Source organism: Dendrobates tinctorius, unplaced genomic scaffold, assembly GCF_039654945.1.
Source record: "Dendrobates tinctorius isolate UK_male_01 unplaced genomic scaffold, ASM3965494v1 ptg000254l, whole genome shotgun sequence".
Classification (NCBI taxonomy): Eukaryota; Metazoa; Chordata; class Amphibia; order Anura; family Dendrobatidae; genus Dendrobates; species Dendrobates tinctorius.
The window spans coordinates 20,454,179-20,470,855 of NW_027361921.1; the positions used below are offsets into that span (position 1 = coordinate 20,454,179).

Consider the following 16,677-nt stretch of genomic DNA (forward strand, 5'->3'; position numbering starts at 1 on the left):
GTTTTGAGGAGCCCATGATGCCACTCTTCATAGGAGAATCAAATAGGAGAACTACTTGCAAGTGGCCACTTTAAATACCTTTTCTCATGATTTGATACACCTGGCTATGAAGTTCAAAGCTCAATGAGGTTACAAAACCAATTTAGTTCTTCAGGAAGTCAGTAAAAAGTAGTTAGGAGTGTTCAAATCAAGAAAATGATAAGGGTGCCCATACTTTTGCACCGGTCAAATTTTGTTTAAATGCAGATTGCACATTTTCTGTTAGCACAATAAACCTCATTTGAATCCAGAAATATAACTGAGTCCATCAGTTATTAGATATGTGAAACTGAAATACCTGTTGCAAAAACCAAAATTGTTATAAAGAAAAAAGGTTAACATTAATAGGGGTGCCCAAACTTTTACATATGACTGTATGTCTCAGGAGGCAGGCTCAGACGGTGTCAGGCCCAGTATGGATTGCACGTGATTGCACAAAGGTTAGAAAGGGTACCGTATCCCTGGATAACATGTATGGATAGCGTACACATTCAAAATATATGTCTCAGGAGGCAGGCTCAGACGGTGTCAGGCACAGTATGGATTGCACGTGATTGCACAAAGGTTAGAAAGGGTACCGTATCCCCGGATAACATGTATGGATAGCGTACACATTCAAAATATATGTCTATACAGCATGAGGCAGGCTCAGACGGTGTTAGGCCCAGTATGGATTGCACGTGATTGCACAAAGGTTAGAAAGGGTACCGTATCCCCGGATAACATGTATGGATAGCGTACACATTCAAAATATATGTCTATACAGCATGAGGCAGGCTCAGACGGTGTTAGGCCCAGTATGGATTGCACGTGATTGCACAAAGGTTAGAAAGGGTACCGTATCCCCGGATAACATGTATGGATAGCGTACACATTCAAAATATATGTCTATACAGCATGAGGCAGGCTCAGACGGTGTTAGGCCCAGTATGGATTGCACATCATTGCACAAAGGTTAGAAAGGGTACCGTATCCCCGGATAACATGTATGGATAGCGTACACATTCAAAATATATGTCTATACAGCATGAGGCAGGCTCAGACGGTGTTAGGCCCAGTATGGATTGCACGTCATTGCACAAAGGTTAGAAAGGGTACCGTATCCCCGGATAACATGTATGGATAGCGTACACATTCAAAATATATGTCTATACAGCATGAGGCAGGCTCAGACGGTGTTAGGCCCAGTATGGATTGCACGTCATTGCACAAAGGTTAGAAAGGGTACCGTATCCCCGGATAACATGTATGGATAGCGTACACATTCAAAATATATGTCTATACAGCATGAGGCAGGCTCAGACGGTGTTAGGCCCAGTATGGATTGCACGTCATTGCACAAAGGTTAGAAAGGGTACCGTATCCCCGGATAACATGTATGGATAGCGTACACATTCAAAATATATGTCTATACAGCATGAGGCAGGCTCAGACGGTGTTAGGCCCAGTATGGATTGCACGTCATTGCACAAAGGTTAGAAAGGGTACCGTATCCCCAGATAACATGTATGGATAGCGTACACATTCAAAATATATGTCTATACAGCATGAGGCAGGCTCAGACGGTGTTAGGCCCAGTATGGATTGCACGTCATTGCACAAAGATTAGAAAGGGTACCGTATCCCCGGATAACATGTATGGATAGCGTACACATTCAAAATATATGTCTATACAGCATGAGGCAGGCTCAGACGGTGTTAGGCCCAGTATGGATTGCACGTCATTGCACAAAGGTTAGAAAGGGTACCGTATCCCCGGATAACATGTATGGATAGCGTACACATTCAAAATATATGTCTATACAGCATGAGGCAGGCTCAGACGGTGTTAGGCCCAGTATGGATTGCACGTCATTGCACAAAGGTTAGAAAGGGTACCGTATCCCCGGATAACATGTATGGATAGCGTACACATTCAAAATATATGTCTATACAGCATGAGGCAGGCTCAGACGGTGTTAGGCCCAGTATGGATTGCACGTCATTGCACAAAGTTTAGAAAGGGTACCGTATCCCCGGATAACATGTATGGATAGCGTACACATTCAAAATATATGTCTCAGGAGGCAGGCTCAGACGTGTCAGGCACAGTATGGATTTGACGGCCCAGATTACACAGAGGAGGAGCAGGGAGAGGTAAAGATTGCAAATGCTGGGGCCCTGCCCAAGCAAGGGGGGCCCACTCGTGGGCGTCGGTACTGGCACTGGGCCCCTCATAGTACAGCGGTGTGTCTGACGGCGGGTGTGCACCACCGCCGTCAGAGACACTTGATTGCACTATGAGGGACCCTGTGCCAGTGCCCGCGCCCAAGAGTCGGCCTACCCACCTGTCCAGGGCAACGGCACTCGCACGGTGTCGTGAGATAGGTGGTGACCCCGGCCATGGGGGGGGGGAGGCAGCACAGTTAGGGAGTTTTAGAAAGTGGCATATGTTGATGTTGGACATTCAGCTGATGCAAAAGGCGAAATAGGTGAAGTACCAGGAAGAGGTGGACCAAAGCAAGAAATTTTTCTGTCACCCTATGTGTCATCAGGGGAAGGTGGGACAAAATCCTTGGAAACCCATGCGTGGTTCATTTTAATGAAGGTTAGATCATCCACATTTTGGGTTGACAGACGGGTCCTTTTTTCTGTCAGGATTGATCCAGCTGCACTGAAGACTCTTTCCGATAGCACACTTGCAGCTGGGCAAGCGAGCTCCTGTAAGGCATATTGGGCCAATTCAGGCCAGGTGTCCAGTTTAGCGGCCCAATAGTCAAAGGGGAATGACCTGTGTGGGAGAACATCGATATCGGAGGAAAAGTAGTTTGTAACCATAGTTGACAACTGCTGTCTCCTGTCACTTTCCATCGATGCAGTATTACCAGTTGTGTGAGCGGTATTTGAAAAATCAGTCCACAACATTGTCATGAAACCCCTGTCTCCAACGCCACTTCTGCTGTGTGCACCACGAACACCTCTGCCAAGCTGCCCCCGGCCCGTACGGCTCGTGTGAGAACCATCACCGCTGCTGTGTGCTGGGAATGCCTCAAGCAACCGATTTACCAGAGTTGCTTGTTTATTAGCCAATATTAGGTCAAGGTTCTCCTGTGGCATGATGTTTTGTAATTTGCCTTTATAGCGTGGATCCAGTATGCTGGCCAACCAGTAGTCGTCATCGTTCACATTTTGCAATGCGGGGGTCCCTTTTTAGGATCCGCAAGGCATAATCTGACATGTGGGCCAATGTTCCCGGTGTCAATGATGCACTGCGAGTGTTGGGTGGAGGAGCACTTTCTGGCAAATCCACATCCCTCCAGTCACGCACAAACCCTGTACCAGACCTTGCCACGCCAACATTTTCACTTGCCCCACGAGATGCATCCTCCTCCCCTAAGTAATCATCCCCATCATCCTCCTCCTCCTCCTCCTCTTCTTCCTCCACTTCGTCCAGGAGAGGTCCCTGAGCAGACAATGGCTGAATGTCATCAAGGATTCCCTCCTCCTCTTCCTCCTCATCAACATTGGCTGCAGACGCCTGCTCCTTAAGGTGCGTCAAAGTTTGCATGAGCAGACGCATAAGTGGGATGCTCATGCTTAGGATGGCGTCGTCTGCGCTTACCAGCCGTGTGCATTCCTCAAAACACTGAAGGACTTTACAAAGGTCTTTCACCTTCGACCACTGCACGCCTGTCAACTCCATGTCTGCTCTCAAAGTGCCTGGCCGTGTATCCTCCCACAAATGCATTATGGCCTGCCTCTGCTCGCACAGCCGCTCCACCATGTGCAGGGTGGAGTTCCACCTTGTTGCAATGTCGATAATGAGGCGGTGGTTGGGAAGGTGGAGCAATCGCTGCAGCTTCTGCATACGAACGGAGTGTACAGGCGACTGGCGGATGTGCGCGCACAGTCTTCGCACCTTCTGGAGCAGGGCTGTTAACTCCGGATAATTTTTGAGGAAGCACTGCACCACCAGGTTCAATGTGTGAGCCAAGCAAGGTATGTGGCTGAGTTTTGAAAGGGCTATGGCTGCCACAAAATTACGGCCGCTATCACTAACTACCTTGCCTGCCTCAAGATGTACACTGCCCAGCCATGACTCAGTTTGTCGCTTCAAGTACTCGGCCAGCACCTCGGCGGTGTGTCTGTCGCCCAAACACATCATCTGCAACACAGCCTGCTGACGCTTTCCACTAGCTGCTCGATAGGGGGACACCTCGTGTGCAACAGTGGCAGCTACAGATGGAGTGCTTGTACGACTGCGCTCTGTGGATGAGCTTTCGCTTCTGGAGGAGGAGGAGGAGGAGGAGGGTCGAACGCCTACAGCCAACTGTTTCCTATACCGAGGGCTAGGCAGCACTGTCCCACCACCGCTGTCCCCTGTGGACCCTGCATCCACCACATTAACCCAGTGTGCAGTGATGGACACGTAACGGCCCTGGCCATGCCGACTGGACCATGCATCAGTTGTGAGGTGCACCTTTCCGCTCACTGACTGCTTGAGTGCATGGACAATGCGGTCTTTCACATGATGGTGGAGGGCTGGGATGGCTTTGCGAGAGAAGAAGTGGCGACTGGGTAGGTCATAGCGTGGTACTGCATAGGCCATGAGTTCGCGGAAAGCTGTGCTTTCCACCAACCGAAAGGGCATCATCTCAAACGAGATTAGTTTGGCAATGTGGGCGTTCAAACCCAGTGTACGCGGATGAGAGACTGAGTACTTTCTTGACCTACTCATAGTGTCTGGGAGGGTGAGCTGGACTTGAGAGCTGCATATGGTGGAAGTAGCGGTGGACAGGGTGGACTGAGAGAGGGTTGATGATGGTGATGGAGTTGGTGTTCTTTCTGATGGCCTAGAATCAGTCTTTCGTTGATATAACAGTGGGATTCCCTGACTGCTGTGGCCTTGCAACGACACCTCAACATTTGCTGCTGTGCTAACCGGTGGGCTTACAGTGGGGGAAACAATGTAGCGTTGCTGACTACCTTCGTTGTGATCAGTTGCACATGTGGCACTTGAGGTTTGGTGTTGTGTCCACGCTTGCAAGTGCATGCTGGTTAAATGTCTAAGCATGCAACTGGTATTCAAATTTTTCAGATTTTTCCCTCGGCTAAAGGTCTTTGCGCACTTCTTACAGATAACCTTGGCCTGATCATGAGGATTTTGTTCAAAAAAGTGCCACACTGCACTCTTCCTACTTTGGCAGATATTTTGCGGCCTAGCACGCTGTGATCTTTTGACCCTCTGGACAAGCTGTCCAGCAACTCTTTTGATGTTTGGAACCTGTCTTTGGAGTGCTCCGGGCCTGCCAAATAACAGCTGTTGCGATGTCGATGTCTGCTGTGGATGCTCCTCATCTGAGCTATTGGAAGCAGCACCCTCTTCCCCCAATGGATGCCAATCTGGGACAACAACTGGGTCATCCATCACCTCCTCTTCTATGTCATGTGCACCTTCCTCTGTGTCACCGTGTATGGTGGTATAGTGTGCGGGAAGGGGCACCTGAGTCTCATCAGGGTCAAAATCTGGCTCTGTACACTGCGAGGACAATGTAGTGCTCTGAGTGAATGTACCAGCAGAATCATCCATCAGCGGCTGTGCATCAGTGCACTCCATGTCAGATTCATCTTGGCCTGGGTAATTCACCATTTGACTTGATAATCCAGGCATGGTATGTGAAAACAGCTCCATGGAGTAATCAGTAGGATGGCCTGCGTCATCCTTCAATCTTGGTTGGGGTGAAGGACACAAGGAAAGGTGTGGTTCATGAACATGAGCCTCCAATGACGACTCAGTGCTTTTACTTTTTACAACTGAAGAAGAGGAGGCGATAGAGCTGGAGGCTGAGTCAGCAATGTAAGACAAAACTTTTTCCTGATGCTCTGCCTTTAAAAGCGGTTTGCCAACTCCTAGAAAACTAAGCGTTCGAGGCCTTATGTAGCCAGACGATGACGCAGGGTCAGCACCTCCTCCATCAATTTCCCACACAGCAATGGCATAAAGTGAGACTAGGGACTTTTTTTTTTTTAAGTGGTGGAGGAATACAGTGCGGGAGGATACCTACCTTCCGTCATTGGATTCCTGCAGCCCGTAGAGAACGGCAGCAACAGCTGATGCTGCAGTTCTCTACCCAAGATCGTCGTGGGACACACTCGTGGACTGCTTCGGATCGTGGGTGAGTATTTTTGTGGTTTGTTATGTTAATATTTATTCCGTAAAAGACAATGGCTTCGGGGAACAATGTGACAAGTATTGGTAAGTATGTTACTCTATGTTATATGTACTGTATGTCTATCTATGTATTGTATGAATGTATTGTATGTAGTATGTATGTAGTATATATGTGGTATGTATGTAGCATGTAGTATGTATGTAGCATGCATGTAGTATATATGTGTTATGTATGTAGCATGCATGTAGTATGTATGTAGTATGTATGTAGTATGTATGTGGTATGTATGTAGCATGCATGTAGTATGTATGTAGTATGTATGTAGTATGTATGTAGTATATATGTAGTATGTATGTAGCATGTAGTATGTATGTAGCATGTAGTATGTATGTAGCATGCATGTAGTATGTATGTAGCATGCATGTAGTATGTATGTAGTATGTATGTAGTATATATGTAGTATGTATGTAGCATGTAGTATGTATGTAGCATGCATGTAGTATATATGTGTTATGTATGTAGTATGTATGTAGTATGTATGTAGTATATGTGTTATGTATGTAGTATGTATGTAGTATATATGTGGTATGTATGTAGTATGTATGTAGTATGTATGTAGTATGTATGTAGTATATATGTGGCATGTATGTAGTATGTATGTAGCATGTAGTATGTATGTAGCATGCATGTAGTATGTATGTAGTATGTATGTAGTATTTTTTTTAACATTTAACACATTAGCCGGATGATGGGACTACTACTGTCCCATCATTGGCTAATGTGTCAATCACTGTCATGGTAGCAGGCATCGCCAGATGGGACTTGTAGTCCCATCGGACGATGCTTGCACAGACCCCCGGACATCAGCACAGCCCCCCGGCAGGCTGGCACAGCCCCCCGGCAGGCCGGTACAGACCCCCACAGGGTGCACAGACCACCGGCAGGCCGGCACAGCCCCCCGGCAGGCCGGTACAGACCCCGGGCAGTCCACACAGCCCCCCGGCAGGCCGGCACAGCCCCCCGGCAGGCCGGCAGAGACCCCCGGAAGGCCCGAAATGACGGCGCATCATGATGCGCACACACCGCGCATCATGATGACGTCAGGCTGTCAATCAACTTTGAACTTCCGATTCCGATGCCGACTTCCGATATTGAAAAAATATCGGAAGTCGGTATCGGAATTCCGATACAGCAAGTATCGGCCGATACCCGATACTTGCGGTATCGGAATGCTCAACACTAGACACTGGACACTTGTAGATTGTGTGAGGCCCACTGATATCTGAGCGCTATGTGACACGCTCGATGGCACAGCTGCCTGTGACCAAAGTGACGAGAGGATAATGGAGATTTTGAATCTCTGCGTACAATTTTGGACACTGGACACTTGTAGATTGTGTGAGGCCTACTGATATCTGAGCGCTATGTGACACGCTCGATGGCACAGCTGCCTGTGACCAAAGTGACGAGAGGATAATGGAGATTTTGATTCTCTGCGTACACTTTTGGACACTGGACACTTGTAGATTGTGTGAGGCCCACTGATATCTGAGCGCTATGTGACACGCTCGATGGCACAGCTGCCTGTGACCAAAGTGACGAGAGGATAATGGAGATTTTGATTCTCTGCGTACACTTTTGGACACTGGACACTTGTAGATTGTGTGAGGCCCACTGATATCTGAGCGCTATGTGACACGCTCGATGGCACAGCTGCCTGTGACCAAAGTGACGAGAGGATAATGGAGATTTTGAATCTCTGCGTACACTTTTGGACACTGGACACTTGTAGATTGTGTGAGGCCCACTGATATCTGAGCGCTATGTGACACGCTCGATGGCACAGCTGCCTGTGACCAAAGTGACGAGAGGATAATGGAGATTTTGAATCTCTGCGTACACTTTTGGACACTGGACACTTGTAGATTGTGTGAGGCCTACTGATATCTGAGCGCTATGTGACACGCTCGATGGCACAGCTGCCTGTGACCAAAGTGACGAGAGGATAATGGAGATTTTGATTCTCTGCGTACACTTTTGGACACTGGACACTTGTAGATTGTGTGAGGCCCACTGATATCTGAGCGCTATGTGACACGTTCGATGGCACAGCTGCCTGTGACCAAAGTGACGAGAGGATAATGGAGATTTTGAATCTCTGCGTACACTTTTGGACACTGGACACTTGTAGATTGTGTGAGGCCTACTGATATCTGAGCGCTATGTGACACGCTCGATGGCACAGCTGCCTGTGACCAAAGTGACGAGAGGATAATGGAGATTTTGATTCTCTGCGTACACTTTTGGACACTGGACACTTGTAGATTGTGTGAGGCCCACTGATATCTGAGCGCTATGTGACACGCTCGATTGCACAGCTGCCTGTGACCAAAGTGACGAGAGGATAATGGAGATTTTGAATCTCTGCGTACACTTTTGGACACTGGACACTTGTAGATTGTGTGAGGCCTACTGATATCTGAGCGCTATGTGACACGCTCGATGGCACAGCTGCCTGTGACCAAAGTGACGAGAGGATAATGGAGATTTTGATTCTCTGCGTACATTTTTGGACACTGGACACTTGTAGATTGTGTGAGGCCCACTGATATCTGAGCGCTATGTGACACGCTCGATGGCACAGCTGCCTGTGACCAAAGTGACGAGAGGATAATGGAGATTTTGAATCTCTGCGTACACTTTTGGACACTGGACACTTGTAGATTGTGTGAGGCCCACTGATATCTGAGCGCTATGTGACACGCTCGATGGCACAGCTGCCTGTGACCAAAGTGATGAGAGGATAATGGAGATTTTGAATCTCTGCGTACACTTTTGGACACTGGACACTTGTAGATTGTGTGAGGCCTACTGATATCTGAGCGCTATGAGACACGCTCGATGGCACAGCTGCCTGTGACCAAAGTGACGAGAGGATAATGGAGATTTTGAATCTCTGCGTACACTTTTGGACACTGGACACTTGTAGATTGTGTGAGGCCCACTGATATCTGAGCGCTATGTGACACGCTCGATGGCACAGCTGCCTGTGACCAAAGTGACGAGAGGATAATGGAGATTTTGAATCTCTGTGTACACTTTTGGACACTGGACACTTGTAGATTGTGTGAGGCCCACTGATATCTGAGCGCTATGTGACACGCTCGATGGCACAGCTGTGACAAAAGTGACTAGAGGATAAGGGAGATTAGATTGCTTTTAAAAAAGCAGTTTGCGGAGCAGTGGGTAAACAGCAATGCCAGCGTGTCAGGAAGCCTTAGAAGGCAGCCCAACAACCAACACCACTGATACACCACAATATAGCCTCCCCTTGCACTGCACACACAGTGACTTGTGTGTTGTGCAGGCCAAATCGCTAGCAGCAGAAGCAGTTCTTTTGTCTTCTTCCCTGCCTAACGCTCTCCCTACAGAATCAGCAGCAACCTCTCCCTATACTAAGATCGGCAGAAGTAAGATGGCGGTCGGCATGCACGCCCTTTTATACCCCCTGTGACGCCCACCAAAGCAAGCCAATCACTTGCATGCCCTTCTGAAAGATGGTGGTGACCCGTGCCTATGTCATCACGTTGCCCACAGTGTCCGTGGATCCTGATTGGCTGAAAAAGAGCGCAAAACAAACTTTTGAAACGCGACTTTGGCGCGTAAGTCGCCGACCTCGTGGCCGACCTCATCCTAGGGTCGGGTTTCATTTCATGAAACCCGACTTTGCCAAAAGTCGGCGACTTTTGAATTTTTTCTACCCGTTTCGCTCAACTCTACCTGTGTGGGAGAACATCGATATGGGAGGAAAAGTAGTTTGTAACCATAGTTGACAACTGCTGTCTCCTGTCACTTTCCATCGATGCAGTATTACCAGTTGTGTGAGCGGTATTTGAAAAATCAGTCCACAACATTGTCATGAAACCCCTGTCTCCAACGCCACTTCTGCTGTGTGCACCACGAACACCTCTGCCAAGCTGCCCCCGGCCCGTACGGCTCGTGTGAGAACCATCACCGCTGCTGTGTGCTGGGAATGCCTCAAGCAACTGATTTACCAGAGTTGCTTGTTTATTAGCCAATATTAGGTCAAGGTTCTCCTGTGGCATGATGTTTTGTAATTTGCCTTTATAGCGTGGATCCAGGATGCTGGCCAACCAGTAGTCGTCATCGTTCATCATTTTGGCAATGCGGGGGTCCCTTTTTAGGATCTGCAAGGCATAATCTGACATGTGGGCCAATGTTCCCGGTGTCAATGATGAACTGCGAGTGCTGGGTGGAGGAGCACTTTCTGGCAAATCCACATCCCTCCAGTCACGCACAAACCCTGTACCAGACCTTGCCACGCCAACATTTTCACTTGCCCCACGAGATGCATCCTCCTCCCCTAAGTAATCATCCCATCATCATCCTCCTCCTCCTCTTCTTCCTCCACCTCGTCCAGGAGAGGTCCCTGAGCAGACAATGGCTGAATGTCATCAAGGATTCCCTCCTCCTCTTCCTCCTCATCAACATTGGCTGCAGACGCCTGCTCCTTAAGGTGCGTCAAAGTTTGCATGAGCAGACGCATAAGTGGGATGCTCATGCTTAGGATGGCGTCGTCTGCGCTTACCAGCCATGTGCATTCCTCAAAACACTGAAGGACTTTACAGAGGTCTTTCAGCTTCGACCACTGCACACCTGTCAACTCCATGTCTGCTCTCAAAGTGCCTGGCCGTGTATCCTCCCACAAATGCATTATGGCCTGCCTCTGCTCGCACAGCCGCTCCACCATGTGCAGGGTGGAGTTCCACCTTGTTGCAATGTCGATAATGAGGCGGTGGTTGGGAAGGTGGAGCAATCGCTGCAGCTTCTGCATACGAACGGAGTGTACAGGCGACCGGCGGATGTGCGCGCACAGTCTTCGCACCTTCTGGAGCAGGGCTGTTAACTCCGGATAATTTTTGAGGAAGCACTGCACCACCAGGTTCAAGGTGTGAGCCAAGCAAGGTATGTGGCTGAGTTTTGAAAGGGCTATGGCTGCCACAAAATTACGGCCGTTATCACTAACTACCTTGCCTGCCTCAAGATGTACACTGCCCAGCCATGACTCAGTTTGTCGCTTCAAGTACTCGGCCAGCACCTCGGCGGTGTGTCTGTTGCCCAAACACATCATCTGCAACACAGCCTGCTGACGCTTTCCACTAGCTGCTCGATAGGGGGACACATCATGTGCAACAGTGGCAGCTGCAGATGTAGTGCTCGTACGACGAGCTCTGTGGACGAGCTTTCGCTTCTGGAGGAGGAGGAGGAGGAGGGTCGAACGCCTACAGCCAACTGTTTCCTATACCGTGGGCTAGGCAGCACTGTCCCACCACCGCTGTCCGCTGTGGACCCTGCATCCACCACATTAACCCAGTGCGCAGTGATGGACACGTAACGGCCCTGGCCATGCCGACTGGACCATGCATCAGTTGTGAGGTGCACCTTTCCGCTCACTGACTGCTTGAGTGCATGGACAATGCGGTCTTTCACATGATGGTGGAGGGCTGGGATGGCTTTGCGAGAGAAGAAGTGGCGACTGGGTAGGTCATAGCGTGGTACTGCATAGGCCATGAGTTCGCGGAAAGCTGCGCTTTCCACCAACCGAAAGTGCATCATCTCAAACGAGATTAGTTTGGCAATGTGGGCGTTCAAACCCAGTGTATGCGGATGAGAGACTGAGTACTTTCTTGACCTACTCATAGTGTCTGGGAGGGTGAGCTGGACTTGAGAGCTGCATATGGTGGAAGTAGCGGTGGACAGGGCGGACTGAGAGAGGGTTGATGATGGTGATGGAGTTGGTGTTCTTTCTGATGGCCTAGAATCAGTCTTTCGTTGATATAACAGTGGGATTCCCTGACTGCTGTGGCCTTGCAACGACACCTCAACATTTGCTGCTGTGCTAACCGGTGGGCTTACAGTGGGGGAAACAATGTAGCGTTGCTGACTACCTTCGTTGTGATCAGTTGCACATGTGGCACTTGAGGTTTGGTGTTGTGTCCACGCTTGCAAGTGCATGCTGGTTAAATGTCTAAGCATGCAACTGGTATTCAAATTTTTCAGATTTTTCCCTCGGCTAAAGGTCTTTGCGCACTTCTTACAGATAACCTTGGCCTGATCATGAGGATTTTGTTCAAAAAAGTGCCACACTGCACTCTTCCTACTTTGGCAGACATTTTGCGACCTAGCACGCTGTGATCTTTTGACCCTCTGGACAAGCTGTCCAGCAACTCTTTTGATGTTTGGAACCTGTCTTTGGAGTGCTCCGGGCCTGCCAGATAACAGCTGTTGCGATGTCGATGTCTGCTGTGGATGCTCCTCATCTGAGCTATTGGAAGCAGCACACTCTTCCCCCAATGGATGCCAATCTGGGTCAACAACTGGGTCATCCATCACCTCCTCTTCTATGTCATGTGCACCTTCCTCTGTGTCACCGTGCATGATGGTATAGTGTGCGGGAAGGGGCACCTGAGTCTCATCAGGGTCAGAATCTGGCTCTGTACACTGCGAGGACAATGTAGTGCTCTGAGTGAATGTACCAGCAGAATCATCCATCAGCGGCTGTGCATCAGTGCACTCCATGTCAGATTCATCTTGACCTTGGTAATTCACCATTTCACTTGATAATCCAGGCATGGTATGTGAAAACAGCTCCATGGAGTAATCAGTAGTATGGCCTGCGTCATCCTTCAATCTTGGTTGGGGTGAAGGACACAAGGAAAGGTGTGGTTCATGAACATGAGCCTCCAATGATGACTCAGTGCTTTTACTTTTTACAACTGAAGAAGAGGAGGAGATAGAGCTGGAGGCTGAGTCAGCAATGTAAGACAAAACTTTTTCCTGATGGCCTGGCTTTAAAAGCGGTTTGCCAACTCCTAGAAAACTAAGCGTTCAAGGCCTTATGTAGCCAGACGATGACGCAGGCTCAACACCTCCTGCATTCGGTCCTATTTTGCTCTTGCCACTACCATCAGATCCACCACCAACACCATCATTACCAGCTGCCAACCCCAGCCCAATTCCACGGCCTCTTCCACCAGCCTTCCTCATTTTTGGTAGAAATGTAGACAAAATCCAACAAACTATATAGTAATGTAAAACAAGGTACAAGGTGTCTATAGGACAGGGGAGATTTTGAATTTCTGCAGACACTTGTGGACACTGGACACTTTTGGATTGTGTGAGGCCCACTGATATCTGAGCGCTATGTGACAGGCTCGATGGCACAACTGTGACCAAAGTGACTAGAGGATAAGGGAGATTTTGAATCTCTGCACACACTTTTGGACACTGGACACTTTTGGATTGTGTGAGGCCCACTGATATCTGAGCGCTATGTGACAGGCTCGATGGCACAGCTGTGACACAAGTGACTAGAGGATAAGGGAGATTGGATTGCTTTTAAAAAAGCAGTTTGCGGAGCAGTGGGTAAACAGCAACGCCAGCCTGTCAGGAAGCCTTAAAAGGCAGCCCAACAACCAACACCACAATATAGCCTCCCCTTGCACTGCACACACAGTGACTGGTGTGTTGTGCAGGCCAAATTTCTAGCAGCAGAAGCAGTTTTTTTTTCTTCTCAGCAGGACAAAAAAAAAAATTGGGATTGCTTTTAAAAAAGCAGTTTGCGGAGCAGTGGGTAAACAGCAATGCAGGAATGTCAGGAAGCCTTAGAAGGCAGCCCAACAACCAACACCACTGATACACCACTATATAGCCTCCCCTTGCACTGCACACACAGTGACTGGTGTGTTGTGCAGGCCAAATCGCTAGCAGCAGAAGCAGTTTTTTTGTCTTCTTCCCTGCCTAACCCTCTCCCTACAGAATCAGCAGCAACCTCTCCCTATACTGAGATCGGCAGAAGTAAGATGGCGGTCGGCGTGCACACCCTTTTATACCCACTGTGACGCCCACCAAAGCAAGCCAATCACTTGCATGCCCTTCTGAAAGATGGTGGTGACCCCTGCCTATGTCATCACGTTGCCCACAGTGTCCGTGGATCCTGATTGGCTGAAAAAGAGCGCAAAACAAACTTTTGAAACGCGACTTTGGCGCGTAAGTCGCCGACCTCGTGGCCGACCTCATCCTAGGGTTGAGTTTCGTTTCATGAAACCCGACTTTGACAAAAGTCGGCGACTTTTGAAATTTTTCGACCCGTTTCGCTCAACTCTACTCAGTACGCATCAGATGATGAAACTCAGGTGCCACTTTCTGGTGCGTACTGTGCTGGCGAGAATACCCAGGAAAAGCAGGTGTTTGAAGAGGGGAGTGTAGATGATGAGGTCCTTGACCCATCATGGCGTGAGGAACAGGAAGTTGGTGGGAACAGCTCTGAGGAAGAGATTCCCCGAACGGCCAAAACAGGAGGGAGAGGGAGGGGGCAGACTTGGTTGCTGTAGCCTCCACTTCGGCACCCTTTAGGAGCATTCCTCTTCCAAAACCCAAAACGGGTGCTCCCAGGACTTGCAGTGCGTGGTCATTTTTTGACACAGTTGCAGATCACATTTGCTTTGTCAAATGCAAGCTGTGTAATCATAAAGTCAAAAGAGGGAAAAGTGTCAGCAACCTCAATACCATAAATACGTGGAAACATGTGCGGACCAAGCACGTGATGGAGTTACAAAGACACACTGAAGACGTAGGCCAACCTACAGCACCACCTACCACCTCTTCAGCTCGTGTTGCAGCCTCTTCCTCCAGCTCACAAAAAGCTGGTTCGTCTTCCTCACAGGATCGCTACTAAACGCCTTCAGTAGCAAGGTCCACCTGACCACCGATGCATGGACCAGTAAACATGGACAGGGACGATACCTTTCCCTCACTGCCCATTGGGTCAATGCTGTGGAGCCGGGTACAGATCTTGAGAGTGGTGCTGTACGTGTTCTGCCAACTCCAAGGATTGCAGGAATCCAGTCTGTACACATTGACTCGTCCTCATACTCCAGTTCCTCAGAATCAGCGCTGCAGGAGCCGTCACGGTCAACCTCCACATGGACCCGTGAATGCTAACCTGTTACGACCGATATGAGCACAGCCGTGGCCAAACGTCAACAGGCCGCACTGAAATTAATTTCTTTGGGAATCAAAGCCACACAGCGCAGGAGCTCTGGAATGCCATCAAGCAGGAGAGCGACATGTGGTTTGTGCCAGCAAATCTCCAGCCAGGCTTGGTAGTGTGTGACAATGGCCAAAATCTGGTGGCAGCTCTGGGCCTAGGCAACCTCACTCACATCCCATGTCTGGCACATGTGCTCAACTTGGTCGTGCAGAGCTTTCTGAGGGACTATCCGGATCTTGATGCACTGCCGCACAAAGTCCGCATAGAGTGCGCTCACTTGCGGCGTTCCAGCATGGCAAGATCGCGCATTGCAGCTCTGCAGCACCGATTCCACCTTCCGGAACATCGCATCATATGTGACCTACCCACCAGGTGGAATTCAGAGTTACATATGTTGGAGTGGTTGTGTGAGCAGCAGGCAGCAGTAATGGAGTTCCAGCTGCAGCAGGCGCAAACAAGTCGCACTGCGCGCCGGTCACACTTCACCACCAATGAGTGGGCCTCTATGAAAGACATCTGCCACGTTTTGCGTGCCTTCGATGATTCCATGCGGATGGCGAGTGCAGATGATGCACTAGTCAGCATGACTGTCCCCCTTATCTGCCTGCTTCAAAAAACACTGCAAGCACTAAGGGAGGAGGTTTTGGAAGAGGTGGGGGATGAAGAGTCACAAATGCCATCTGCTTCTGGACAGTCTGCGCAACGTGGTTCCTCACAAAGGCCTAGGCAGGGGACACTTTGTGAGGAGGATGAGGAGGAGTCAATGGAGGAGGAAGACATCTCTCCAGAGGGAGGTACACAATGTTCTAGTAGTCAGTATGTAGAGCGAACGTGGGGTGATGCAGAGCAGGCAGAGATGATGCCTCAAGCAGGGGACAGCATTTCTTGGCCAGTTGGGAGTCTGCAGCACATGATTGATTTCATGCTGCAGTGCCTGAGAAACGACCGCCGCATCGCCCACATTCTCAACACGGCTGATTATTGGGTGTACACCCTCCTAGATCCTCGCTACCGGGACAACTTACAAAGCCTCATAACACTGTTGAACCGGGAGCGTAAAATACGGGAGTACCAAGACACACTAGTGCATTCCATCATGTTCTCCATTCCACCTGAGAGCAGTGCTGCTAGTGCTTTACAAAGCAGCTCTGTGCATCGAGGCAGTGGAGGAAGCTCTGCACAAAGAGGGGGCAGAGGCAGCGCCTCAGCACAAGGCAAGACCAGTATGGCCCAAATGTTGCAAAGTTTTGTGTGCCCACCACAAATGTCTACACCATCACAGACAGGTCCAGTCAGCAGGAGGCAACGTTTCTGTCAGATGGTGACAGACTACATGTCTTGCCCTGTCAGTGCACCTCCCAGACGGCTCTTCCCCCTTCAAGTTTTGGGTCTCTAAGCTGGATACATGGCCAG

General features: G+C 49.3%; 1 protein-coding gene across 2 annotated transcripts in view; it reads left to right on the forward strand.

Annotated features, from left to right (window-relative positions):
• PTH2R (parathyroid hormone 2 receptor) overlaps positions 1 to 16,677 on the forward strand; it is a 2,104,896-nt gene that overhangs the window by 1,414,727 nt on the left and 673,492 nt on the right. The window lies entirely within an intron of this gene.